This window comes from Triturus cristatus, chromosome 7 (assembly GCF_964204655.1).
Source record: "Triturus cristatus chromosome 7, aTriCri1.1, whole genome shotgun sequence".
In the NCBI taxonomy this organism is placed as follows: Eukaryota; Metazoa; Chordata; class Amphibia; order Caudata; family Salamandridae; genus Triturus; species Triturus cristatus.
Window position 1 is genome coordinate 18,797,386 of NC_140590.1, and position 26,708 is coordinate 18,824,093.

General features: G+C 50.5%; 1 long non-coding RNA gene across 2 annotated transcripts in view; it reads right to left on the bottom strand.

Annotated features, from left to right (window-relative positions):
- LOC146808700 (uncharacterized) overlaps window positions 1-17,005 on the bottom strand; it is a 346,330-nt gene extending 329,325 nt beyond the window's left edge. For both annotated transcript variants that reach the window (XR_014965485.1, XR_014965484.1), the window contains exons 1-2: window positions 16,275-17,005; window positions 10,274-10,348 (exon numbers count right to left, since the gene is read on the bottom strand). This is a non-coding gene — a long non-coding RNA (uncharacterized LOC146808700). The remainder of the gene's footprint in view (window positions 1-10,273; window positions 10,349-16,274) is intronic.
- Between the last annotated feature and the right edge of the window lie 9,703 nt (window positions 17,006-26,708).

A 26,708-nucleotide genomic window follows, 5' to 3' on the forward strand; every position in this document is an offset into this window, starting at 1 on the left:
ACTAAGGTGAGCAGTCATACTGTATTTTATACATTGTACAAAAGAAAGTGCCTTTTTCCCAACAGAACCACTCCTTCTATATCGCAAATACCCAGGTTATGAGGGACACAGGGTCACCCGATTACCACTAATGGTTGGATACCTATATGACAAAGAGTACGTGTTCCCAAACATCAGCTGCATGTGTGTGTTTTGTTTATGTGCTAGAGCCTGACCAAAACAGAATAATTAGGGGCACTGTTGTCTGACCTTGCCTACGGTGTTCAGACTAAATCCCAGTAAAATACATTACACAAAAATAACAGTAAGTTCTGTGTGAAAGTACAGAGTGGCACTAAGCAAAATACATGTGTGCAGTAACATGTGGAAAGCAAAGTAAAGACTGCAGCACTTTCATGCTAACATAGGGAAATCGGCAATGGGCCTGCACGGGACTTGTGCCAGTTTCAGAAGCTAGCCTGAATGCATGGCTCTAGTTTCCATATTGTCTATTCCCAGAATAGTTATGGTTTTCTTTGCTAGCCAATCAAAACCTTTATTAACATACAGTGGGATGTAAGCTCTCTGGCCCTGACCCGTATTAGGATGGCCGGCTGTCCTAATATTTGCTGTGTTGCCCCACTTTTGGCCTGTGTGTCCAGAATCCTGCTGTCAGCTCCTACAGGATGCCAAATTACCTCCAAGTTTATGCCAGTCACAGATGACAAAGCAAAGCAAGGCTTAGGAGCAGGAAATATGTCATCTGGAATGAGTGGGCAGCCGGGTGGGATGCCTCAAGTGGCCTGGAAGGGTGTCAGATACACATGTAGTGAACATCATCAGCTGTTCATGGCCAGCTTTTGTTTACAGAATGGCTGAAAGGGAGGACAGGTTTGCCTTTAGATCTGCTAATAAGGAGACATGTGAACACCTACAGTGATGTGGCTGTGAACCATTCAGTGATCATTACCAAAACTCTTAAACATAGCCCAAGGTCCTGAATTAACATGATTGACTGAACTTCATAGCCAGCCAACCTCTAGAGACAATAGCCTGAGGCCAGAGTGCTAAGCAAAGAATTGGCAGTACGTGACCAGAAACATAGAACTTTATCACTACAGTATCCTTGGAAATCCATTGTCCATTGCTGGGATGTGCTGGACATTTCAAAGTTCATCGCTGGGAAGTGTTAGGGGTTTCATAGCTCTGCACCTCAATTTATTTGAATTGTAATCTAAGAGCAGATTAGGAGATTAGTGGAGAGAGGCGCCATGAAAGCATGATCTGCCTATCATCAAGCTACCTTTGAAGTAGGAGAGCTGAGCCTGCAATGCTGTACTTCTGGCTCCAGGGGCTCGAACCTTCTCACTGTGACACATTCTGGTGCCTAGACCTTGGACCATGGGGCATTGTCTCTTTGCCCTAGTGAATATCCAGTGTGAATCCAGTGTGATCTGAGTTCTAGTCCATTTTTCCAATCTCACATTTGCTACCAGATTTTAGCCTGATCTGAGGACCTCCCAATCCTGACATAAAATGGCAGCAGAGGGATAAGTGAAACAATTGTCGAAGAGTTCATGACTAGAGCACAGCTGGAGTAGGGTGGGTCTGATGGTTAGGTGAAGGGTCTACCAAGGGAAGCGTTACAGTAGCGCTATAGGAGCTCCAAGAGAAGAAAGGAGGTACCTGAGGCCGCGGGGTGGGGCGACGCGCATATCAAGGATGACAGAGAGTACAAGTGGTCATTACGTATGCACCAATGGAGCTTGTTGCCGGTCATTCTATCTCTCACATTCTCAACCCCATCCTTCTGAGTGGGACTCGCATCTCTGACTCTCATTCTTTCATCACCTTTTCTAATCTGATCACATCACCCAAGTTTCTCATCCTTCAAGCACTGCTACACTTCACAAACATATGTAAGCCTCCTTCTCACCAGCACTGCTCTCTTTTACCTCTGCCGTTCTGATTGTTATGGATTACAGCTTTCTTCTCTCCCACTCCTGCTCTTTCTTCCTCTACCAGTTCTCCTCTTAACTCCACATCTGGCCTCTACTTGCATCCATTTCTTTGAGTTTCCTCTTCGCACACAAGTTTATCGCTCTTAATCCTATGCCTCTGCCATGTTCCCTCCTTTATTTGATCTGAAAATGTCACCCTCTCCTCTGTTTCTCCCGAGTTCCTTTGCAAGTTAACTCTCCCATTAGTTTACTCTGTCTCTTCTAATTACCTACATCTCTCAACTTCCCATTCACTAAACTATATCTCTCCCCATCTCTCACTCGCCTCCATCTATCCAGGTTCACTGTCACCCACCGCTCATTCGCCCCTCTCACCTGCACACCTCACAATCTCTAATTTCTATACCATCCACTCTCCCTCTCCCTTTCACATTGTTTCACCTTTGACTACTAAATATTTCTTACTTCAGTTCATATATTACTGTCGACTTTTTTCCTCTCATTCTCCTACCATTATGAAGCAAAGCCCTTTTCCCCACTATCTCTGCCTGTACAATGTTCTGTCTTCTGCATCCGACCTACCAGGCAAGGTCAAGGGTCGCTCTCCTCACCGCGCAGCGGGCGCCATATATGGGGAGGTGGGGAGGATGGAGCAGCTGGGTGGCGTGTGTCAGGGGCAGTGAATGGGCGCGGAGGGGGCGGGGCCGCAGGAGAAGCAGCGGCGGGGACGGGAGCAGGGAGGCAGAGCGGTCGACGGGAAGGAGACAAGGCAAGGGGTACAGAATCAAAAAAGGGGGCACAGAAGTGAGTAAAGGGGAGCAGAATCAAAACAGGGGGCACAGAAGTAAGTAGAGGGGTACAGAATCAAAACAGGGGCACAGAAGTAAAGAGGCGAGCAGGGGGCAGATGGGCAGACAGAGATACAGGCAACAGAGAGCAGATACAAACCTAAGGCCACCACTGGCCACAAGGGATGAGGCGCAGGTGGTAGCCTGCGGGTGGTGAACGGCCTCGACTTCAGCGGCGGCAGTAGGCGTCAGCGGGGGTGCAGGCGGAGCTGCAGCGGGGGAAGCGACCCTTGACCTTGCCTGGTAGGTCGCCCCCCCACTGCAGCTCTGCCTGCACCCCCGCTGATGCCTACTGCTGCCGCTGAAGTCGAGGCTCTCCACCACCCCCAGGCTACCACCTGCGCCTCATCCCTGGTGGCCAGTGGTGGCCTTAGGTTTGTATCTGCTCTCTGTTGCCTGTATCTCCGTCTGCCTGTCTGCCCCCCGCTCGCCGCTTTACTTCTGTGCCTGTTATGATTCTGTACCCCTCTACTTACTTCTGTGCCCCCTGTTTTGATTCTGCACCCCTTTACTCACTTCTTCACCCCCTTTTTTGATTCTGTACCCCTTGCCTTGTCTCATTCCCACGACTGCTCCGCTTTCCTGCTCCCGTCCCCGCTGCTGCTTCCCCTGCGGCCCCGCCCCCTCCGCGCCCATTCGCTGCCCCTGACACACACCTCCCGCCTCCCAGCTGCTCCTCCCTCCCCACCTCCCCATATATGGCGTCCGCTGCACGGTGAGGAGAGCGACCCTTGACCTTGCCTGGTAGGTCGCTCCCCCCCTCTGCAGTACCGCCTGCACCCCCGCTGACACCTACTGCCGCCGCTGAAATCGAGGCCCTCCGCCACTCGCAGGCTACCACCTGCGCCTCATCCCTGGTGGCCAGTGGTGGCCTTAGGTTTGTATCTGCTCTCTGTTGCCTGTATCTTCGTCTGTCCCCCGCTCGCCGCTTTACTTCGGTGCCCCCTGTTTTGATTCTGCACCCCTTTACTCACTTCTTCGCCCCCTTTTTTGATTGTGTACCCCTTGCCTTGTCTCCTTCCCGCGACCGCACCGCTTCCCTGCTCCTGTCCCCGCCGCTGCTTCCCCTGCGGCCCGCCCCCTCCGCGCCCATTCGCTGCTCCTGACACACACCTCCCGCCTCCCAGCTGCTCCTCCCTCCCCACCTCCCCATATATGGCAGCCGCTGCGCGGTGAGGAGAGCGACCCTTGACCTTGCCTGGTAGGACACCCCCCCCCGCTGCAGTACCGCCTGCACCCCCGCTGATGCCTACTGCCGCCGCTGAAGTCGAGGCACTCCACTACCCGCAGGCTACCACCTGCGCCTCATCCCTGGTGGCCAGTGGTGGCCTTAGGTTTGTATCTGCTCTCTGTTGCCTGTATCTCCATCTGCCCATCTGCCCCCCGCTCGCCGCTTTACTTCTGTGCCCCTGTTTTGATTCTGCACACCTCTTACTTCTGTGCCCCCTGTTTTGATTCTGCACCCCTTTACTCACTTCTTCGCCCCCTTTTTTGATTCTGTATCCCTTGCCTTGTCTCCTTCCCGCGACTGCTCCTCTTCCCTGCTCCCGTCCCCGCCGCTGCTTCCCCTGCGGCCCACCCCCTCCGCGCCCATTCGCTGCCCCTGACACATGCCTCCCGCCTCCCATCTGCTCCTTCCTCCCCACCTCCCCATATATGGCGGTCGCTGCGCGGTGAGGAGAGTGACCCTTGACCTGGCCTGGTAGGTCGCTCCCCCCTTCTGCAGCCCCGCATGCACCCCCGCTGACGCCTACTGCCGCCGCTGAAGTCGAGGCACTCCACCACCTGCAGGCTACCACCTGCGCCTCATCCCTGGTGGCGGCCTTAGGTTTGTATCTGCTCTCTGTTGACTGTATCTCCATCTGCCCGTCTGCCCCCCGCTCGCCGCTTTACTTCTGTGCCCCTGTTTTGATTCTGTACCCCTCTACTTACTTCTGTGCCCCCTGTTTTGATTCTGCACCCCTTTACTCACTTCTTCGCCCCCTTTTTTGATTCTTTACCCCTTGCCTTGTCTCCTTCCCGCGACAGCTCCGCTTCCCTCCTCCCGTCCCCGCCGCTGCTTCTCCTGCGGCCCGCCCCCTCCGCTGCCCCTGACACATGCCTTCCGCCTCCCAGCTGCTCCTCCCTCCCCACCTCCCCATATATGGCGGCCGCTGCGCGGTGAGGAGAGCGACCCTTGACCTTGCCTGGTAAGTCACCCCCCCGCTGCAGGTCCACCTGCACCCCCGCTGATGCCTACTGACGCCGCTGAAGTCGAGGCCATCCACCACCCACAGGCTACCACCTGCGCCTCATCCGTGGTGGCCAGTGGTGGCCTTAGGTTTGTATCTGCTCTCTGTTGCCTGTATCTCCGTCTGCCCGTCTGCCCCCCGCTCGCCGCTTTACTTCTGTGCCCATGTTTTGATTCTACACCCCTTTACTCACTTCTGTGCCCCCTTTTTTGATTCTGTACCACTTCCCTTGTCTCCTTCCCGCGACCGCTCTGCTTCCCTGCTCCCGTCCCCGCTGCTGCTTCCCCTGAGGCCCGCCCCCTCCACGCCCATTCGCTGCCCCTGACACACGCCTCCCGCCTCCAAGCTGCTCCTCCCTCCCCACATCCCCACCTCCCCACCTTCCCATATATGGCGGCCGCTGCGCGGTAAGGAGAGCAACCCTTGACCTTGCTTGGTAGGTCGCTCCCCCCCTGCTGCTGCTCCGCCGGCACCCCCGCTGATGACTACTGCCGCCGCTGAAGTTGAGGCCCTCCACCACCCACAGGCTACCACCTGCGCCTCATCCCTGGTGGCCAGTGGTGGTCTTAGGTTTGTATCTGCTCTCTGTTTCCTGTAACTCCGTCTTCCCCCTGCTCGCCGCTTTACTTCTGTGCCCCCTGTTTTGATTATGCACCCCTTTACTCACTTCAGTGCCCCCTCTTTTGATTCTGTACCCCTTGCCGTGTCTCCTTCCCGAGACCGCTCCGCTTCCCTGCTCCCGTCCCGCCGCTTCCCCTGCGGCCCCGCCCCCTCCGCGCCCATTCGCTGCCCCTAACACGCCTTCCGCCTCCCAGCTGCTCCTCCCTCCCCACCTCCACATATACGGCGGCCACTGCGCGGCCGCACCGCTGGCGCGCCTAAGGCACACCTAAGGCAAGCCCGTCTGCGCCCGTCCGTGCCTGGACCGCGCCCAGCGCAAGACCCCCTGCCCCCCGCACTAGCCACGAAGACCGCCTCCGCTACGACTACAACACCCTCGTCACTCTCAACCCAGGAAGGACCCACACCTGCTGCAAGGCCGCCCGAAGCGCACCCACGGTCCCTTCGCCTGCCGGGACTGCAGCTTCTCCTGCCCCGAAGGCACCGAGACACCCACAACAACGGAACCCAACCAGCTCAGATGCATCCTGATCAACACCCGCTCCGCACGCAAACACGCCGTCGAGCTCTGGGACCTACTCGACACCGCATCCCTTGGCGTCGCCATCCTGACCGAGACCTGGATGAACGAAGCCTCCTCTCCAGACATCGCCATAGCCATCCCCGACGGGTACAAGATCACCCGCAGAGACCGCACCAACGGAGCCGGAGGAGGAATCTCCATCGTCCACAAGAATACCATCAGGGTCTCAACAAACACCAACGACACTCTCAGCACCGCCGAACACATACACTTCCAGATCTGCACGGACCCCAAGACCACCCTAAGAGGCACCCTCATCTACAGACCGCCAGGACCCTGGCCACAATTCTGCGACTCCATCGCCGACCTCATCAGCATGCACGCACTGACCTCCACCGACTACATCCTCCTCGGAGACCTGAACTATCATCTGGAGAACAACAACGACAACAACTCCTCCACCCTGATCGACAACCTCGCCAACCTCGGACTAAAACAGCTCGTCACAACGCCGACCCACATCGCCGGTCACACGCTTGATGCCATCTTCTCCTCTAGCCCCCACGTTTCCTTCAGCCACGCCTCCGAACTCACCTGGACAGACCACCACTACATCCACTTCTCCTTCCGAAAACCCCTCACACACCACCGCACCCCACAGATCCCCCGCCGCTGCTGGGGCAAAGTCACTGAAGAACAACTACAGACAAAGCTCGCACTCAATCCTCCGACTAACCCCACCAACCCCGACGATGGTGCACTCACCCTCAGACGCTGGATGGACGATTGCGCCAACACCCTAGCCCCGCTGAAAGAGCCCACCAACAGAGACACCAGCAAGAGAGCCAGCTGGTTCACCCCGGAACTCCTAACTTCAAAGCGCACCTGCCGGAAATTGGAGAACAAATTGCACAGCGACAAGACGCCGGACAGCCGCGCTGCCCACAAAGTCACCATCCGCAACCACCACCACCTCATCAGGACCGCCAAAAGGACCTCATTCAAAGACCGCCTGGACAACAACGCACACAACAGCAAGGAGCTCTTCAACATCGTGAAGGAACTCTCCAACCCCAGCTCAAACGCCAACGACATCCCGCCATCGCAAGCCCTGTGCGACTCCCTCGCCACCTTCTTTCACCGAAAGATCACCGACATCCATGACAGTTTCAACCCCCGGACGACCCCCACAGGTCTCGACAAGCTGGACCCACTGCACACCACCGACTACGACTCCCTGACAACCTGGGCCAACGTGAGCATCGAGGACATAATCAAGACCATGGGCACAATCCACTCCGGATCCCCGTCTGAACCTCTGCCACACCACATCTTCAACAAAGCCGGCAGTTCCATCGCACCCCACCTGCGCAACATCATCAACCTCTCCTTCGAGACCGCTACCTTCCCTGAGAGCTGGAAGCATGCAGAGATCAACGCCCTTCTGAAGAAACCCAAGGCGGACCCGAGCGACCTCAAGAACTTCCGGCCCATCTCCCTGCTTCCGTTCCCAGCAAAGGTAATCGAGAAGAAAGTTAACATCCAGCTCTCCCGTCACCTTGAAGACAACAGCATCCTGGACCCCTCCCAATCAGGATTCCGCAGCAACCACAGCACCGAGACCGCCCTCATCGCTGCCACAGACGACATCAGGATCCTGCTAGACAACGGCGAGGCGGCGGCCCTCATCCTCCTGGATCTCTCTGCCACCTTCGACACCGTCTGCCACCGCACACTACGCACGCGCCTCCACGACGCAGGGATCCGAGACAAGGCCCTAGACTGGACCACCTCCTTCCTATCCGGCAGAACTCAGGGAGTCCGCCTCCCCCCATTCCGGTCCGAAGCCTCCGAGATCATCTGCGGCGTCCCACAGGGATCCTCCCTCAGCCTGACGCTGTTCAACGTCTACATGGCACCACTAGCACGCATTGCCCGATAGCACGACCTCAACATAATCTCCTACGCTGACAACACGCTGCTGATCCTCTCCCTCACCAAGGACCCACTCACCGCCAAATCCAACCTCCACCAGGGAATGAAGGCCGTCGCCGACTGGATGAAGGAAAGCCGACTCAAGCTGAACTCAGACAAGACAGAGATCCTCATCCACGGGCCAAACCCCTCAGCATGGGACGACTCCTGGTGGCCCGCATGATTGGGGACACACCCGGCTCCTACCAACCACGCACGCAACCTGGGAGTCATCCTCGACTCGAAACTCACCATGACCAAACAAGTCAACGCAGTCTCCTCCACCAGCTTCAACACCCTTCCGTATGCTCTGCAAGATCTACAGATGGATCCCGACAAACACGAGGAAAACAGTCACCCAGGCCCTAGTCAGCAGCAGACTCGACTACAGAAAAGCCCTCTACGCTGGAGCCTCGTCCAAGCTCATCAACAGACTGCAAAGAATCCAGAACGCCTCTGCATGCCTAATCCTCGATGTCCCGCACCGCGACCACATCACCCCCCACCTGAGGAACCTGCACTGGCTCCCCGTCAACAGAAGAATCTCCTTCAAGCTCCTGGTCCATGCACACAAGGCACTCCACAAAACCGGCCCAGCCTATCTCAACAGCCGACTCTCCTTCTATGTACGCAACAGGAAACTCTGCTCTGCTGACCACGCCCTGGCCACGGTCCCGCGCATCCGTAGAACGACATCCGGAGGCAGGGCCTTCTCCCAACGCGCCGCCAAGACCTGGAACACCCTCCCCCTCAACCTTCGACAAACCGAAGACCTGCTGACCTTCAGGAGACAACTCAAGACCTGGCTCTTCGACCAATAGCAGCAGCACCCCTCCTCCACCCCCCCCCCCATCCCCCCCCCAGCGCCTTGAAACCCTCACAGGTAAGTAGTGCGCTTTACAAATGTATTGATTGATTGATTGATTGAAATATCTCCTCCTTTACCCCTCTCTCTAACTTTCAAATTACCAAACGTGTTTCCTTCACTGCTACCATTCCCATGCATCTTCTTCTTGTTTCTTTCTTACTTTTATAGTTTCCAATCTTCCTTTAAGTCCACTCAACATCTTGCTGCTTCTCTTACTCCTCCCACTTTTTCATTTTGTATTTTGCACTTGTGTAATCTCTCTTTCTTATTCCATAACTTCACTCATTTGTAAAAGCCTTAACCACTTTATTGTTCATTCCCTTTTGCTGTTCCTTTGCTTCTCTCTCTCTTCTTATAACTCCCAGTTTCATAATCTTTCTCCATCAACATGAGTCCCAACTGCCCAATACACCTGCATACCCTGTTCTGTCAGACCTGTTTCCTGTATGTTATATATCTATAAGCCTGTGTGGGTCCCTTTCAACACGTGCATTAGGATGCAATAGTCAGAGCATCAATATGACAAGTAGGGCACGGTTCTTGTCCAAAGAACAGGTGCAGCAGACACAGGAGCAGTTTAGCTTTCACTCACTCACAAGCAGTAATTCAGCTGTGCTTCCTTCACTCACATACCCACAGCAGGTACTCTGATGGTCGCATCATTGCAAGGGAGAGCAAGATTTCCTCATGCAGGGTATGCACAAGTTTTGCATGATCAAAATGGTCCTGTCAGATACATTTAAAACAACCTTGTTGATTTTAGATGAAACTTTTTAACAATCTCTTACATAACATGAATCAATCATAGAAAAAGAAACCGGCATAACATGTTGGTCCAAAAAATACGTATTGCAATCAAAATGATGACACCTTACAATATTATTCAATCTGGTGCTCCATACGCGATAGATGAAAAAAGTGCTCATGCAGTGCATCACTTTAGGTGGCGATTAAACAAATAAAGCAAAATGATTGACAAATAACTTTTGTAAGCCTTTCTATTTTGTTCAAATTAAAGTCTCTCATGGATGAATTGGATCTCCTTCACCTTTTCTAAACGAAAAGAGTATAAAAGTATAGGATAAGGGTAAAATCTGTCGACGTTTCGACCCATTCAAGTAGTGTGCGTTTTCACAACAACTTTATGGGTCTTCATCAGGACTGTACATGGAAAACTCTGTGTGTTAGATATACCTCATGTCAGACCTCATGTTGTAAAAATTGAATAGAGATAATATGTACTCAATCAGAGCCGGGGTGCGACTTACCTGAAACTGTGTTTACTCTCTAACAACAGCTGCGTATGCTCGTCTCTGTATTAAGTGGGCTTCAAGCAGTGAACCCTGGGATAGAAGAAAAGTATGGAAAATTATGCAGGAATCTGACATGGACCATTATCCCAACATTTCAAATCAAGGTCTCTAATTCACTCACCAAGATCTTAAAGTAATGCGCAGATGTGTGCAATTCTTATAAAAACATTGCATCGTGTCCACTGTTGAGGTATTGTATGCTCATCAATGTGAAATACGCTTTAAGAAAACACCCCTTAGGCGTGAAAAAAAACATTCTTTTAAAAAGATGGTCTATGGCACAAATGCCATAATACAAAGTTATGAACCCCTGTTCCACTCACCAACATCTCCAAGTCTTTAAGTTTAAATGTATTTAGTGAGTTTTCCACAAAAAAAGACCACACAGAGGCAGATTTAGAAACACATTATAAAGCGATATACACTCCACAGTCAATCTCATAGCTGAATCTAGCATGGCGATATTATGTAGAATGAAATAACCAAGACCTAAGCATGGCCAGGTTTGGAGTGCAACTTGCATTACTCTGCCCCTGTCGAAAACCAGAAACACAAACTCCCCCCCCCCCCCACCGGTAGCCTCTGTTCAACATTGGTCAAATCCCATGTCTGCATCTGTAGCCGTGCCAGCTAAACTGTAGGTGCAGTGGGAGAGTCCTTCCAAAGGTCTGATAGACGTAGCACTCTCAGGTACTTGGGTTGGGTAATCTCATTACATTCTGACGAGAGCAGTGTTAGGAATGGGCACCAGATTTTCTGAAAGGAAGTGGTGGAATTGGTCAGAGTAGCTGAGATGCACTCCATCCCCAGAATGAACCAAAGCTTATGGAGCCAACCTGTATGCATAGGAGTAGTGGGGGATCCCCAATGTGATAGGATGTTTTCCAGCGCTGCCCCAAGTGCCAGCCCCATTTGGCGTCCTCTCATGCTTTTAAGTGGGTAGGTAATCGGGTTAAGAAAGCCTAAACCTACATAGACAGGAAGCCTCGGTATCTGTGTGTCGAAGAGCAAATCTATCTTGTCTAGGATTGTGGTCCATTAGTTGGACAGCAGAGGGCACCTCCACAATATTTGCAATAGTGTACCCTCGTTGTCACAGCCTTGCCAGCAATTGGAGCTCTGTTGCGGATTGCCTCTATGCAGTCGCACGGGCATGAGGTACCAATATGTGGCTATTTTCATATCTGTTTCTATACTGGCTACATTCCGGGCCGTGTGTTTTGCCCGGTAATAAAGCCCTTCCCAGTCCTTCTGTGAGAGGTCCCTCCCTAGTTCTCTCCCCCATCACCTCTGGCTGAGAGTAGCTTGCAACGGGGGGTTATGTCTAACCATTTCATACATTTCGGAGATCAGCCCCTTATCAGTGAGTTTAGTGATAAGCCATTTCTCATATTTGGTCAAGCAGCGGCCCCCTGTTCCTTCATTCCCGGATGAAGTACCCAATGCCGGAGTTCCCAATATCGCAATCGCTCAGACTCGGGAATCCCGTATTCTAGCTTCATTTGGGCGAATGAGAGGAATCCAGAAAGTTCAAATAGATGCCCCACTGATCAGCAGGAGGTGTCCCGTCAAGCCTTGCAAGAAAGGGCACTTTCCAGAGAGGGATTCCCGCTATGGCTCAATCCTCAAAAAGCCATAATTTTTCAGATTCTGGCTGTGCCCATTCCACTAGGTAACGCAGTTGGGCCGCCTTATAGTAATTGAGGAGATCTGGTATCTCCAGCCCCCCCTGCTTGGGCCAACCATATCCCAAAGCTTTGCCCATCCGCGGACGTGCCCCGGCCCAAACAAATTGATTAATGTCCCGCTGCTTCGAGGCGATCACTCCAGGAGGAGGCATCGCTGGGAGTGTTTGGAAAAGATAGAGCGCTTTAGGTAGGAGTGACATTTTGACTACCGTTATTCTTCCGAGCAGCGAGAGGTGGTATTTGCCCAAGGCACCTAGGTCTGACTACACTTGTCGTGCCAGCTTGGCATAGTTCAACTGGGTAGTTCGGCACACCGTGGCTGCCAGGTCAAGTCCTAAGTAGGGGATGGAGTCCAATATGTGGATTCCAGATAACCATTCCTCCCTCGGGTTAAGCGTGTGGGATGCTGGGTTAAGGTTTAAGATGAGTGATTTGCCCACTTTGACCCGGAAGCCGAACACTTTACTAAATACATTCAATTCCTCATAGAAGGCTGGAAGTGAGACCCTCGGCTCCGCCAATGCTGCAATCACATCGCCCGCATAGAGGATGATCGGGTGCGTTTCTCCCCCGAACGGGATCCCGCGAATGTGGGGGTTATCTCTCACCCTCTACGCCAAATTTTTGATGTAAAGGTCAAACAGTAAGGGTGAAAGCAGGCATCCCTGGCGAGTTCCCCAATGTATGGCGAATGGGCATGATGATATGCTGTTCACCCTGATCGATGCAGTGGGTCTGTTATAGCAGCAGCCCACCCAATCCCCGAATTTCTCCCCTATTCCAAATTTAGTCATCGTGTGACCAAGGAAGTGCCAGTTCACTCGATCAAACGCTTTTTCAGTGTCTACTGTCAGCAATAGCGCATCCATTTGTGTTTGGTGGGCCTTGTCAATGAGGTGAAGTATTCTCTTGGTGTTGTCCCCACATTGGCGAGATTGTATAAACCCTGCCTGGTCTGTCTCGATCAAGTTCAACATATAGGGGCCGAGTCTAGTGGCGAGTATTCCCGTAAATAGTTTAAAATCTACATTAAGTAGAGAAATGGGGCTATACGCGCTACATTGCTGCCTATCTTTGCGTGGCTTGGGCTGGACCACTATCGCCGTTTCCAACATCATCCCTGGGATCGGGTGTTTGCTCCCGAAGGAGTTAAACAGCCTTGTCAGGATCGGGGCTAAGATGTTACAAAAAGTTTTATAGAAGAGGGCAGAGAACCCATCGGGCCAGGGTATTTGAGCACCTTGAGGCGCAAGATCGCCATAACGACATCCTCTATTCTGATGGGAGCGTCCAGCACTGCCGCCTGGACTGAGGTGTGGAAATATTAAGCAATTGGAGGTAGGCAGAGGTGTCCTGATCTGACTTGTCGTCCGCTGCGTATAAATTCCCATAAAACTCCTGGAAGACGTGTGCTACCTCTTGATCCCCGGTTATCTCCTCCTGTTCGCCCTCCCGTAGTGAGGACACTTGAGTCCGTTGCCTTTGGGCCCTGAGCCTATTAGCTAAGAGGCCCATACGATCGCCCCTCACGTAGTAAGAGTGCTTCAGTCTGACAGTCACATATTCCGCCCTGTCTGAATCTAATCCCGCTAGCTGTGCCCTGGCGGCCTTCAATTGCCTCCAAACCCATGGTGCCCCAGTCCGGCTGTGTACCCTCTCGAGTTCTTGAACTTGAGCGGATAAGGATGCTCTCAGCTCTCTGCGCTCTTTATTATCAGCTGCTGCAATTTATATAAACTCCCCCCGTACCACTGTTTTCATGGCTTCCCAAAGGGTCGTGACAGCTATGTCTGGGGTGTCGATGAGGGCAAAATAATCCTAGATACACTTAGTGAGTTGTTGTCTCACTGTCTGCCGGTGAAGCAGATTTTCTTAAAGCCTCCAGTAGCCAGTCTGGCGAGGGATCTGTGGCAACAGAATATTTGCAACTAATGCGTCATGATCCGAAAGGGCAACTGGTTCAATGCTCACTGACGTGACTGTGTTATTAACCTCTCCTGTGCCTGATATGTAATCTATTCGTACATAGGATCTATGCGCATGGGAGAAAAAGGTGTATTGTGTAGAAGTTAGATGGGCCGCCCTCCAGATGTTCACTAGTCCCATCTCCTGTAGCCATTGCTTCCCTTCCCCTGACATTTCACCCCTGTGGTAGCCGGCAGGTTGTGACCTATCTTTATTCGAGTCCATTACCATATTCAGGTACCTCCCTAGTAATGTCATTCGGATCGGAGGAGTCAATGTGTCCGCTACAGCTGCTTTGATGAAGCTCTCTTGTCCTGCGTTGGGGGCGTATATGGAGCCTATCACAATTTGTTGGGAACAGAATTGTACAGTGTAGGCCAGGAGTCTCCCTTTCATCTCAGCTACTTTCTCTTTCACCACCCCTCTACAGCGATCAGAGAAGAGTATAGCCACCCCTGCTTTCTTTTCTCCCCTGGTGGAGAAATATTGCTGTGGCAACGTTCTTGAACGCATGCAGTGGTAATCCCTGGCGAGGAGGTGAGTCTCCTGTAGGAGACATATATTGGCCTCTGCATTTTACATGTAGGAGAGTATTGAACATCGTTTAACGGGATTGTTGAGCCCTTTAACATTTGAGGGTGAGTATTTTCACTGCCTTAGCGACCATGACTGGGAACAACATCGTAAGCTGTGGCAATACTCAGGGTAGGCACCCCTCTACCCAATAACAACCACCTTCCTCTGTTAAGTGGCATGGCGGATGCCCCTGGATGCATTGCGTCTTGTGCATCCAGGACTACCTGCAAGGTTAACATTACGGCTACCAGACTCCCTACCCCCACTCTCCGCCACGCTTTTCCCCCTGATGGCCTCCGCTCTCGGCCGGGGGCCTCCTCCGGGTCCTGAAGCTCCAGGACGAGGATCTTGCAAGCTTCTTGAAGGGATCGGTGTTGGTGCAACTTGCCATTCCATTTGAAAATCAGGTGAAAGGGATGGCCCCATGAGTAAGCCAACCCTTGTTCTCTCAGGTGCGCCGTCACCCCTTTAAACTCCCTCCTCTTCTGCAAGGTTATGGCGGCTAGGATCTTATAGAGTGCTATGGAGTGTCCTTGGTATTTGACCGGTTGCTTCGCCCTGGCCTCTGACAACATCCGCTCCTTGAGGGGAAAATCTGGAAGGAAGGCTAAGATGTCTGGTGGGGGGGCGGGAGCTCTTCGCCGCAAGCCCACATGATGCGCTCGGTCAATGCGAATTTCAAAGTCCTGCGTCACTCCCAGAACATCTCGGAACAGCCCTTGCAGGTGGTGAGTCATGTCAGACCCCTCAGCATCTGAAGGAACTCCCCCATACGCGGATGTTATTCCGCCTCGAGCGGTTTCGAGGTCCTCTTTGTGTGCCTGCAAGTCAATCTGTTGCCCTAGCATGCGTATCACCTCTTGTTGAAGCTACTCTATCACCTCGTCCTAGGTCTGTTCGCGATCTTCCATGGCAGCCACTCGTTCGCCGATTTCGTCAACATCACGGCGAATCTCTGTCACTTCCCCGCAGCATCACTTTTGAGTGTCTGGAAGTCCTCCCTCAGAGTGTTGAAGAGCGATTCCAGGAAGGAGCGAGTGATCGGGACTTCCCCCTCCTCCACGTCCATCTGCGGTTTCGGTGCCGGGGACATTTTACCTCCTTTCTCCCCTGACAGGAAGCCTTTGGTGAGCATCTCCTTCAATGACCTCTCTCCCTTCCTCCTCACTGAGGACATAACTGAGCCGTAATCCAGCAGGGGATCGCTCCTCCTCACTTCCAGGGCCAGCGCCGGCCTTACCCACCTTGCCGCGCTTGGGGCCTCCTGCCCACCCATGCTCACCAGCCGGTGTACCTGGTCGTAGGGTGGATTCCCTCGCTGAAGCACACGTCGCGGACCAAGCCCACCTTATACGTGATGAGGCCTCCGTCGTCGTGCTGAGTGCCAGCCGAGCCAGATGGGACTCTGGTGCTATTAAGCCGCTGCAAGCCCCCTCTCCATCATAGCTGTCTAATCAAGACCGGGGCCCAGGGCCCTTCGACCTCCTCCACCCGGTCCTCTCCGTTGCCCCCAGGCTCCGCAGCAGCTCCACTCCCAATGGGGCGCCCAGGGAATCACGAGAACACCCTGTGCCGATGCCGCTCTTCCCGCTTGGGGGCTCCCTCTTACGTGGGGCTCCTCCACCAACTGCCTGAGTGCACCCCCACGCCTCCGCCAGGCGATGTCCCTGGCCGGGTAACAGCCGCCCTCACACGCCGCACAGCGGTGTCGCTCACCAGCTCCTCACCTCATACTTCGTCGCTGTAGGTGTGATCCACCCACCTCTGAAGCCCACGGAAGGCCTCGCTCTGGTCCCTCTGGCCGCTACATCATGCTGTGCCTACCCGTAGGCCCTGTCGCCGGTGCTGTGGATTGGGCGCCCTCCTGGAGGTGGTGCTGGGAGCAGCAGGCCCAGCCAGGCCGGTCACGATGTCCACTGTCCGCTGCGCACCTCTGGCAGATGCCGCAGTGCCTCTTCCAGGCGACGGCCTCGGCCCCGGCCAAGCCCTGGTCCACTTCGCGCGTCGGCCCTGCTTCCCGCTGCCTCGCGGCGGGGGTCCTCGCTGCGATCACGGCCCCGTCCTCTCTGCTGTTCGTCGGGTCCGAGTCTCACCGCCTGACCCGCCAGCCGACGCGATGGCTTCAAGCTCGCAATCCCGCCCGGCCGGCGGCGCCCCGCAGCTACTCGCTTTGTCGTCCTCTAGCGGGGTGGGTTCACTGGGAGAGGCTATGTGTGGCGGTAGATGTCGTCAGGTCTGGGCGCCATTTTCTGTCGCCTCTGTTCCTCGACTCAGGGCCCTCCTCAAGTGCCGGTCTGCCCGTCTGCCCCGCAGTGAGCAACTCCGAAGCCGCCCCCGCACTGTCTCACACCTTTCCACTGGCAGAAACAGCACTCACGGGGTCTGCAGCGCCAAAAGGACCGGGCGAAAAGAGCCAGGAGCGGGGAGCCGCCAGGAAATGCGAATCACCAGCCCGCCATCTTGGCCATGGCCCCTCCAAGTCTTTAAAGGATGAGTGCTGAATTCATTTGAAAACTTAATAAAAGTAAAAGGGGGAATATATTTTCCATAGATTCCTCCTTTTACCCATAGAGGAAGGATCCTGGCTCGCTAATAAAAAGAAATATGCGTACATTTCTTCCAACATTAGTCCTCAGTGTGATCGGTCTTTGCTATGGTGAGCCGCCTTTTGACTCACACAGTTAAAGAAGAAGCAGCGGCACCTAGATGGAAGCTTTCACGCCTCCTTGAGGCCGATCAGCATCCTCCCAAGATGGCTGCCTGTTGGCGACTGTGCTAGGCTATGTCGCATTGAAAACCTGATTCGATCAAGATGAGATGAAGACATTCTATTCGGTACAGAAACCGTGCAGCCGAAACAAAGCTAAAGAAAAAACCTCTGAGGTGGTTTGTTGGCAGTGTGTAAGTGGAGCTAAGGACCATCTATACAACGGAGAGGTTCCAATAAATACGCGACATTGTTTTCCCAGAGTATTATTTACAGTGTTATTCAACCAGCAAGATTTTTGTTACAACATCTCTGTTTCAAAGTAGCTCAACAAACGAAAATCCACAGTTCAAAGACAGAAATACTGGAACATGCTGATTCAGAAAAAATGAATCTCCACTGTTAAAAATGGTCACTTGTTTGTTGATCTCCTCAAATTCATTGAGTCTATTGTTTACGGTGTCTAACATATGTATCCACTTACATTCTCTCAGGTTTAGTATTGTATTTTTTACATCCTACACAGTAATTACAAAGAGTCGATGAATCATTTATGTGCGTAAATCAATGTATATGAAATGTTATATAGGACAATGAGGGCTACAAGGTGTAGGAGACATGTCACCCATACTGGTAGGCATTATTTGTTAAGAGTACTTGGTCTAGAGAAACACAAACTCTGAATTTAAAAAGTAACACCGATTGAGGTTGTCTATATAAATAAGCATTTTTACTTCCTAGGGGAAGCCCTGCAACCTTGCTGCCTGTTGCCACTGTTGGGGGAGAGGAGGAGCTGGACAGGACCACAGGTCCCAGGCTCGCTCGCTGCCTTCACAGCCGCCGATGCCCGCACTACATGCACGGGGACGCTTTAAAAGCACAACAGGGCTCCCGCAGCGCGGGAAGCCCTGCAACCTTGCCGACTGTTGCCACTGTTGGGGGAGAGGTGGAGCGAGACAGGACCACAGGTCCCAGGCTCACTCTCGGGCATCACAGCCGCCGATGCCCGCACTACACGCCCGGAGGTGCTTTAAAAGCACAACAGGACGCCCGCAGCGTGGGATGCATGTGGGCGTGCCCAGGCCGTGCCCAGGCGAGGCCCGGGCCAAGGACAAGGCTGGGTTGAGCCACATCTCTTAGCCCTGCGATCTTGAATTCAACTACACTGGTAAGGAACCATTTTGAACGCATAAACCGTCTGGTTAGAATGTTACAGAAGCAATGGGGAAAAGAAAATTAGTCCCAAATAAAGCGAAGTCTGTTGGGAAAATATCCCCCATCACAAATTATTTGAAAAGTGCCATGGGCATGTATGTGTGCCACTTGTACACACATGTATATTTCAGGGGTGCAACAGGGTGTCCTTTTGGCCCCCTTGCACCCTTGAAATTGCATGCGCAATTTGCGATTACCTATTGGGTACCGGCAAATTGTGAATGCAATTCCCATTCATTCCAATGGGCCTAGGCCCATAAGAATAAATGAGGAGCTATTCCTTCTTTGCGACTCCCAAATTGCGAGTCGCAAATAAGGAATGCGTAGCAATCACAATTTTATTTGTGAAACCTACATACATTGCATTTTGCAAGTCCAAAATAGCGAATCTGTAAAGGTCCACTTAGGCAGGAGGAATAAAGTTGTGACCCCTAAGTAGGTGGTTTTTAAGACACTATTTTCACTTTTTCCAGCACTCTGCCCCTCCTTACCTTTTCGAGTTGGTAGTTCCAACACGTGCTTTGCACTCCTGCTCCTTCCCTTTCGGGTTAAGTTGTAGCCCACCCAAGGTACCTTGCGGTCCTTGTGTGTTGGAGAAACCCAATGATGAAGCATGTCACCCTCGGGTGAGTGAGGGTTTTCGTCCACAACTGTGTTGTGCTGTTCTACAGCAGCTGTTAAATGGTAGCGGCAGTTTCAGTCGATAACCTTTCAAGTATTTGCCCGGCGGTAATCGCCTCTCATACCACTCGATAATTTACCAATGAAAGAGGCAGGCGCCGGAGACTGGAAGGCAGGAAACAAAGTTTTATTCCGTCGGAGCAGAACACATCAGATCAGACAGCAAGGTATCGTCACGAGGTGCTCTAACTGCATCTCTGAGACCTGGTCTCTTATACACAGGTTTATTGCTTTATTACACATAGTACATTCTTGAGATTCCCTTGATGTATGGGGGAATATCCCCTGAAGCCCCGGTTCAGATCCGATCCCACACATAGATACAGTAGAAGTTCCCACCCCACCCACAGTAGGAGATGGCTATTGCGCAGCAGGGTATTCCGCCAATTCCTGGGGGGTGTGTGTGACCGGTCGGGTCTCAGGGAGTAGGGGCTTTGATCTACTGTAATCCCTTTGATGTGGGGTGTTTCCCTTACAGTAGGGGCAATAAACTGCATCCACAGGGCTAGGTGATGGCCTGGGACCAGTTCAGACAATGGGGCGCAGAGGAAGGGGGTTATCAAAGGAGAGGCATGACCATGTATGGGATGTCGGTCGGATGTGGTTCCGTAGCAGGGTTGCGCAGAAGGAGAGGGTTTATGGCCTGTATGAGAGAGCGGGGGTGGCCAGCGCGCGGGGGATGCTCGCAGCGCCAGGGGAAAGCGCTGGCGATCGAGAGTGAGCGGGGAGAGAGAGTGGGGTGCCTAAAATGGCGGCCGTGCATTCGCTATGCGTGGCGCTGGGGAGAGGCAAGATGGCGCAGATAATGTTCAGTTTGCACGCTAAATTTCCACACAGCTGTCTCTTTCACTAGATTTCTTGTAGTTTTTTCTTCCTACCCTATAATTAGTGTGAGATTTATGTTCATGACTTGGTGACAGAAGGAGTTTGGGATAAGGTTGAAAAGGGACTTGGAAAGGTTGGAAGTTGGTTTGCAAATCTTGGTAAGGGAATCCTCGGTTATATCTAGAAGCCAATCATCATAGTAGTGGTTTGTGTGATTCTTTTGGTTGGATTGGTAAGGGCCTATAAATAGCACAAGGCAGGGCAGACTGAGAGATCTCTTAGAGAGCGAGAAGGGAGGATGGAGAGACTGCAGGACAGTCACTACGAGAATCTCAAGAGTTTAGAGAAGTTTCGTCAGGAAAAGGTGGCTGCGACTTGTGTTTAGGTCGGTTCTCCCTACAGGGAAATGTGATTGATTGTGATGACACTTGTCATCAGAGGGGGGACTGATAGAGCGGGTTGGTGCCCTTTGATACGTAGGGGTGCATTATAATCAGGAGTAGTTCACACTTACATTTATTCCTTTGTCGTGCTAACATGTGAAAGTAGAATGTGTACTGTAATACTGTGAAACGTTATGTGCTAGGTATATTTTTAACATAGACGTGGAGAAATTGATGTCGCAATACATGCCCGTTTAGCTGAAAACTTCAACATGTAGACTTGTGTTAGACGCTTGCACTTATTTACGCATCTGATGTGCTCGTGTCCTCTGTTGATTTGGAAATGCTCAGTAAAAGAGCTCCTTTTTATGTAAACTTATGAGTCCTATGTATTATTCTCTTACGTTGCACTTTACTCTAGAGTTAATATTCGAATTTCTTATGCATGTTATATTTGTTCCATTTCTCATGTTTCTGTTGCAAGTGGAGAAACCGTCTTTGTTAGTTAGAATAACGCTTTTGTTTTAGGAGCTAGGCTTATGGAGGAAAGAATACATTTACTCAAGAAAGCGCTGATTACGGTGGACGGTGTTCTTTCTCACTGGAGAAGGCCTGGGAATCAAGGTCATTGAGCCAGGAGCTGGGAGTATCGATACTAAATGGAAAATCACCTATGAGAAGTGCCCAGCAGGATGAGGTGATCAGAGGACGAGCAGTGGGCGTGCTAAAAGATTTTGGTGTTTGAATTAGGGAGAGTCCCCTGGGGGTTGAGTCAGGACAGAAAAGGAGATGCATGAGGAGATTTGTTCTTGTTTTGTATACTTAATTGATGCCTGTCTTTCCCTTTATTATTTCTTACCCGCCAAGTGTAAAGCGCTCTGATACCCATCTGGGTCATGTTCGCGCTATATAAAACTTTATAAATAAATATAAATAAAGAAGCATCTTAGAACGATCTCTGTAGCCTTTGGCTATTTGACCCATACAACGTGAGTGTACTTCTTAGGAAGTCTTCACGCGCTGACACCTTGTCCTAACTTGCCTCGGGAATGCTACGTAGGGTTGTCATGTTAGTGGTAGAGTAGGGACAGACTAATGCTTTTACTTGCGAATCTCCAATGAAGACTGATCCAGACGTGGGGGCACTTATTGCCTGTGTTCTGGTTTTGGAATTTGTCATTCTTTTCATGTTCCTGAAGCTAAATTTCGGTTTTAGGTTTGGCTTTGTATTAGTTCCCCAAATAAAAAAGCCAGACACCAAAGGTCCATCGACTGAGGGTTCTGGAGTACAATCGAGAGAGGGAACCCGGCTCCTTCACCTGCTAAGCACAGACTCTCCCAAATTAAAACCAAGCTGAGCCATGTAGAACAAAAGAAAGGCATTACCATCATGCTTAAGATAAAGAGTGGCAAGCCGCTGTCATGAAATGTTGGCAAAATAAGGTCTGCATCTAAAAGTGAAAAAGGGCTAAAACAAACCCAAGCCCCTTAAAAGGAAGCACAAAACCAAATGCATATCTTACCAAAAAAAAGCCCAACTAACGGTCGGCACCCAAAATTGCAAAAAACGTCAAAAGAAAATACAAGCAACAGAGCAGGAGGCAGCACTAACACAAATGTGGCATTAATAGGAGGTGGGAGGAAGGAATGATATATTAAAGTGTAAGCAGCTATGGTGCCGAAGCTGAACATAGGCAAACAGTAACAGAGCAGGCAACCTTGAAAACAATAGCCTCCCAAAGCACAGATAAAGAACCATAGCGTAATGATACAGTACTTAGTCCCTGATCCGTGGGAGGAACGGAAGAGAAAAAGGAGGCACAATGAGGCAGGACAGACCTCTAGCAAGCAAGAATTTTTAAAGGACGCTGACATAGATGAATAAAAAGTGATTAAAAACAATGGGCGGAGTTTAACTCCACAAACTATATACAACAGGTCGTGAAGTGACAGCGCAAGCACTGTCTAGGCTTGACTTAAAAAGGGTTGGAAAATAAGAAGGGTTGTGCCCCAACACCACTATGGCTACCACTGATTCCTTGTTAGATCTGGATCTATCATCCCCACCTCAAACCACCCTACCCACTCTCTCCATTTCTAATACTCCCCTGTTTTTTCATATCACCCAGTCTCCAGTGATCTCCTACCACAGCTAGTAAGATGGCTAATGGCTCATTCTGAGTACTGTTGTAATCCCAATCAGGGTGGAAATAGCACTTTCCCCCTAAATCGGGTTTCCTAGTTGTGTGAATAAAACGGCACATCAAGTAATTTTGCCCATTTAAATTTGGACTTGTGAATCTCAGTGAAATGTGACCAGAGAAATCGTCTCAGAACAAGGTGAACTATGTGAAAATCAGTTCATAATTCACACTTTTTGCATATTCTGCCTCATTCCACATGGAAACGTTGATGTGATTAAGCAATATTGCATCTAGTAATTGCTGCCCATGATAAAGGTAATATCTGGTGCAGAAATATTGAAACATTCTACTGGGGAACTCCTAATGATAACAAGTCAGATAATATTAGCTTCTCACATCGCTGAGGCCTGCAGGTCACAAACTTTGCAGTAGGGCCAAGGTCTGTAAATTGAATGCTGTTAAATTAGATAATAATAACACTTATGATCTGTAGCAGTTAGAAAACTCCAAAGAATAAAGCACTATATGAAATCCAAGGTATTAAATGAATACTCCCCTTCCCTCTGTCTGTCTCACTTTATCTTTTGCCCTCCTTTCCGTCTTAAATCAGACAGCTTCGTAAACTCACCATTCCCTTGTGTTTTCTTGCCTTCTCCCACATTTACACTGCTATACATGCAGCAGCCGCCGGTGCAGGTAAGCCCGGTGGAGCGGAGTGCTGCGGGGGGATGTCACCAGATGATGGAATAGGAGTTATTTATTTATATATTTTGCCCTATCACGTTGTCTGTTGAAATCTCCCTCGCCCCGCCTCTCCGCTCTTGCCTGCACTGGCCGCTGCTGTATGCATGCCTGCATTGGTTACTGCGCCCAGAGTTTCACGCCCTGTGCCTGTTCATGTTATGCCACTCCCCAAGAGGAAGAGGGCATTGCACCAGAAGAAAAACCCACAAACATACATCCTGGCAAAGTAGAAGTCAATGCCCTTGTGTGCACTTTCAGAATAAAGTCTTGTGTGTCTAAAGAGATGTGAACATGGGCAGAGCTGTAGAACAGTAAACCACGGGGTAACTGAGACCAGTACAACTTCAGATGTATATGGTTTGGCACTCTAGAAAAGTCATGGCAAGAAACCTGTAGGTGCTGCCTGCAGAGATCCGGTCAATTCATGCAGTGCACAGTTTTTTTCTTAACAGGGCTGACTCAACTTATCATCCTTCTGAGGTTGATAAAGGAAATACCATTGTACTCAGCAAAAAAAACACCAAGGGGCTCATTTATGAGTCCTTGCGTCACTTTTGCCTCGCCAGTGCGTCACTTTTTGTGACGCATCAGCGGCGTAAAAACTGGACCTTGTTGCACCATATTTACAAAGTGACGTATCTAGGTAGATGCGTCACTTTGTAAACCCCTGCGCTACATTATACCTGCATCAGGTATAATGTATGCAGGGTGGGCGTTGCTACGTAAGTAAGCCTCGTAGAAGTGACGCTGTGAAATCTACGAGATTTCACTGCGCCACTTCTAGGGTGCAAATGCGTCAATATCTTGCGCCTGCCTCACAGCAGGCGTAAGACTGACGCAGGCCCTTTCACATGGGGCTTGCCCCATGTGAAAGGACACATTGCTGGAGTTGCGTCACTTTTGTGACACACTCCAGCCATGCGTCACTTTTGCGCCTACAGATACGTCAGAAATACTGACGTATCTGTGACTCCTTGCGACATGATGCGTCATACTGTAAATATGACGCATCATTGGAGTCGCAGGGAGGGCGCAGTGAAAAGTGACGCATCACTGTTTTCACGCAGTGGTGCGTCACTTTTCATAAATGAGGCCCCTATTATTTAAGTACCAGGGTTAGTTTGTATTGTTCTGTATACAAATGACCAATATTGTTATTGCTACGTCTCTGAAGGCAAATGTATCTACTTTTGAATGCTTATTTAGGTCAAACGGTCCATGGGGATTAACCACAAGACACTTTCCATTTGAGGCTGGCAAGTGTGAATAAAAACAAAAATAATAATTCCGCACCATGTGGATTGTACTTTGTGTTCATGAGACAAACGCCACGGCACCTTAAAACTAGGATTTTAATTTTCCTTTTCTTCACAAGAGGTCAATTGATTCGTCACAATTTCCCTTTTCAGCTATTTGAAGATCTTTTTCTTGAACACCCTTTAAACGAGGGTTAGGAAACTATGCAATATCAGCGTTTGTCCTGAAGATTGTCTCATTGACTTAACGTAACGGAGACTGAAACGTCGACGTCCATCCCACTCTTGGGGGCAGATTTATGAGCCCCTTGCGCCGCTTTTGCGTCACTTTTCCCATGTTAAAAGTGACGCAACGGTGGCGCAAGGGGCTCATAAATCTGCCCCTTGGTTTTTAGTCATTGTCAATCAACATAGCTTGAGTTCGGAGTCCTATGCTGAGGAGAGGCTCATTGCATTGCTTAATGAGGATGGGATGCTACACACTCAGAATCAAGATATTTTTATATGTCTAATTTACATGTTTTTGCTGTCAACTTTATGTTTAAATACTTGTTGTTTCTGTACCCTAATTCTTATGTTTTTTTAAATACAAATGTAATTCTCTCTTTCTTGATACACCTTTGTGTAATTAATTTCATTCTGAATTTGAGTTACTCTTACAAGTGTCATTGGATGTCACCATATATATAAAATAAAGTTATTGAAAATTATATTCCCCAAATTAATCCCTTGTAGGCACTTTGACCTTTCTAACTTTAAGAAAGTTGGCATTTTCTTGTCCTAACCATCTGGGGCCAGCTTCCTGTGTCCCGGTTTACATAACGTAGGGGCATATCAGCAACACCCGGCGATAATTATCGCTCAGCGCTCTTAGCGTGAGGATAATTATCGCCGGGTAACGTGGAATTTTATCGCTGAGATAGCGTGCTATTAGCAAAGCTTATCTCCTCAGCGATAAAAAACCTCACGCTAGCTGCCTAACGTGAGATTATCGCTGGAAACCCAGCAATAATCTCACGCAGTGTGGCGTTAGCTTGCTGATATGGACTCACAAACATAGCCATGATATCCACCTTCCATAGGATATCATGGCTAAGTCAGTCCTGAAGCAGGCGTAAGGAAAGTAGCGATGACAGGGGTTATCGCTACTTTTCCTGCCGCTATGCTTCATAGCGTGGAGCTTGATGATAGGAGCAATGTCGCTTAGCGACATTTCTCCTGTCATGTCAGGTCAGGAACGCCCACTTTGCATCTCATTAGAGATGCAAAGCTGGGCGTAAAGAATCTCCACGCTAAAGCAAGATTTCACGCGTTAGCGTGGCCTTGCTAATTAGGCGATAAAATTATTGCCGCTTTTCGGCCGAAAACGGCCGCAAAAGCGGCGATAATTTTTTAGCGCCTGCTTGTAAATATGCCCCTAAGTGTAGTGGCAGCTGGTATTTGCGTATTTCTCCCAAACAGCAAGACAAAAGGGAACTAAGCGTTGACAGGAGAGGATGGGCCACCCTGCCAGGAAGTAGTTTTGGGCTTAGATTTCCAAGGGGCTGCATCCATCATACTGACAAAGAAGTTGACAACAGCCTATTGTCACCTCAGACCCCTTGGTGTCTTAGCAGGGGAGGGAAGGAAATTCCAGACCAGATGTGGGAGAAAGTCTAGACGTTTGTCCCACTTCAAATCTGGTGCCAGTCATAAATATGGGACCCTGATTCCAACTCTTCAATATGCTCCTGGACCTCTGGACGTTACAGAAGAAGGACTGTGTAGTAATCTGTTAAATTAGATAATGTTTACTCTGCTTTATTAATCTTTATTTTATTGTTAATCTGTAATTGTAATGTGTTGGTTTCTTTTAGAATGTTCTTCGGCTGCTTCGATACTTTGGAATGTACATGGATTCTTGAGGTGGTGTATGTTGGAGCTGGCTGCTTCCAAGCTAGCTCCTTTTCCATGTAACCTTACAATAGATCTACTCAAGACATCACCTGCTTCCTGGCTCCTTACTACAGACTGTCCTGTTGTCACAAGACTGCCCTGCTGCTTGAGGCCTGATGTGCTCTCTGAGAAGGAAGACTGGACCTGCTCCCTTCTGTCCAGGCTAGCCTGAGTAGCTTGAAGGGTCAGTTGCCTAACTTGCTGTTTGGAGCCACAGGGATACAACAAAGTCCAGAGGCCTGCAATTGCCCAGCTGACGTGCTGCAAGTGG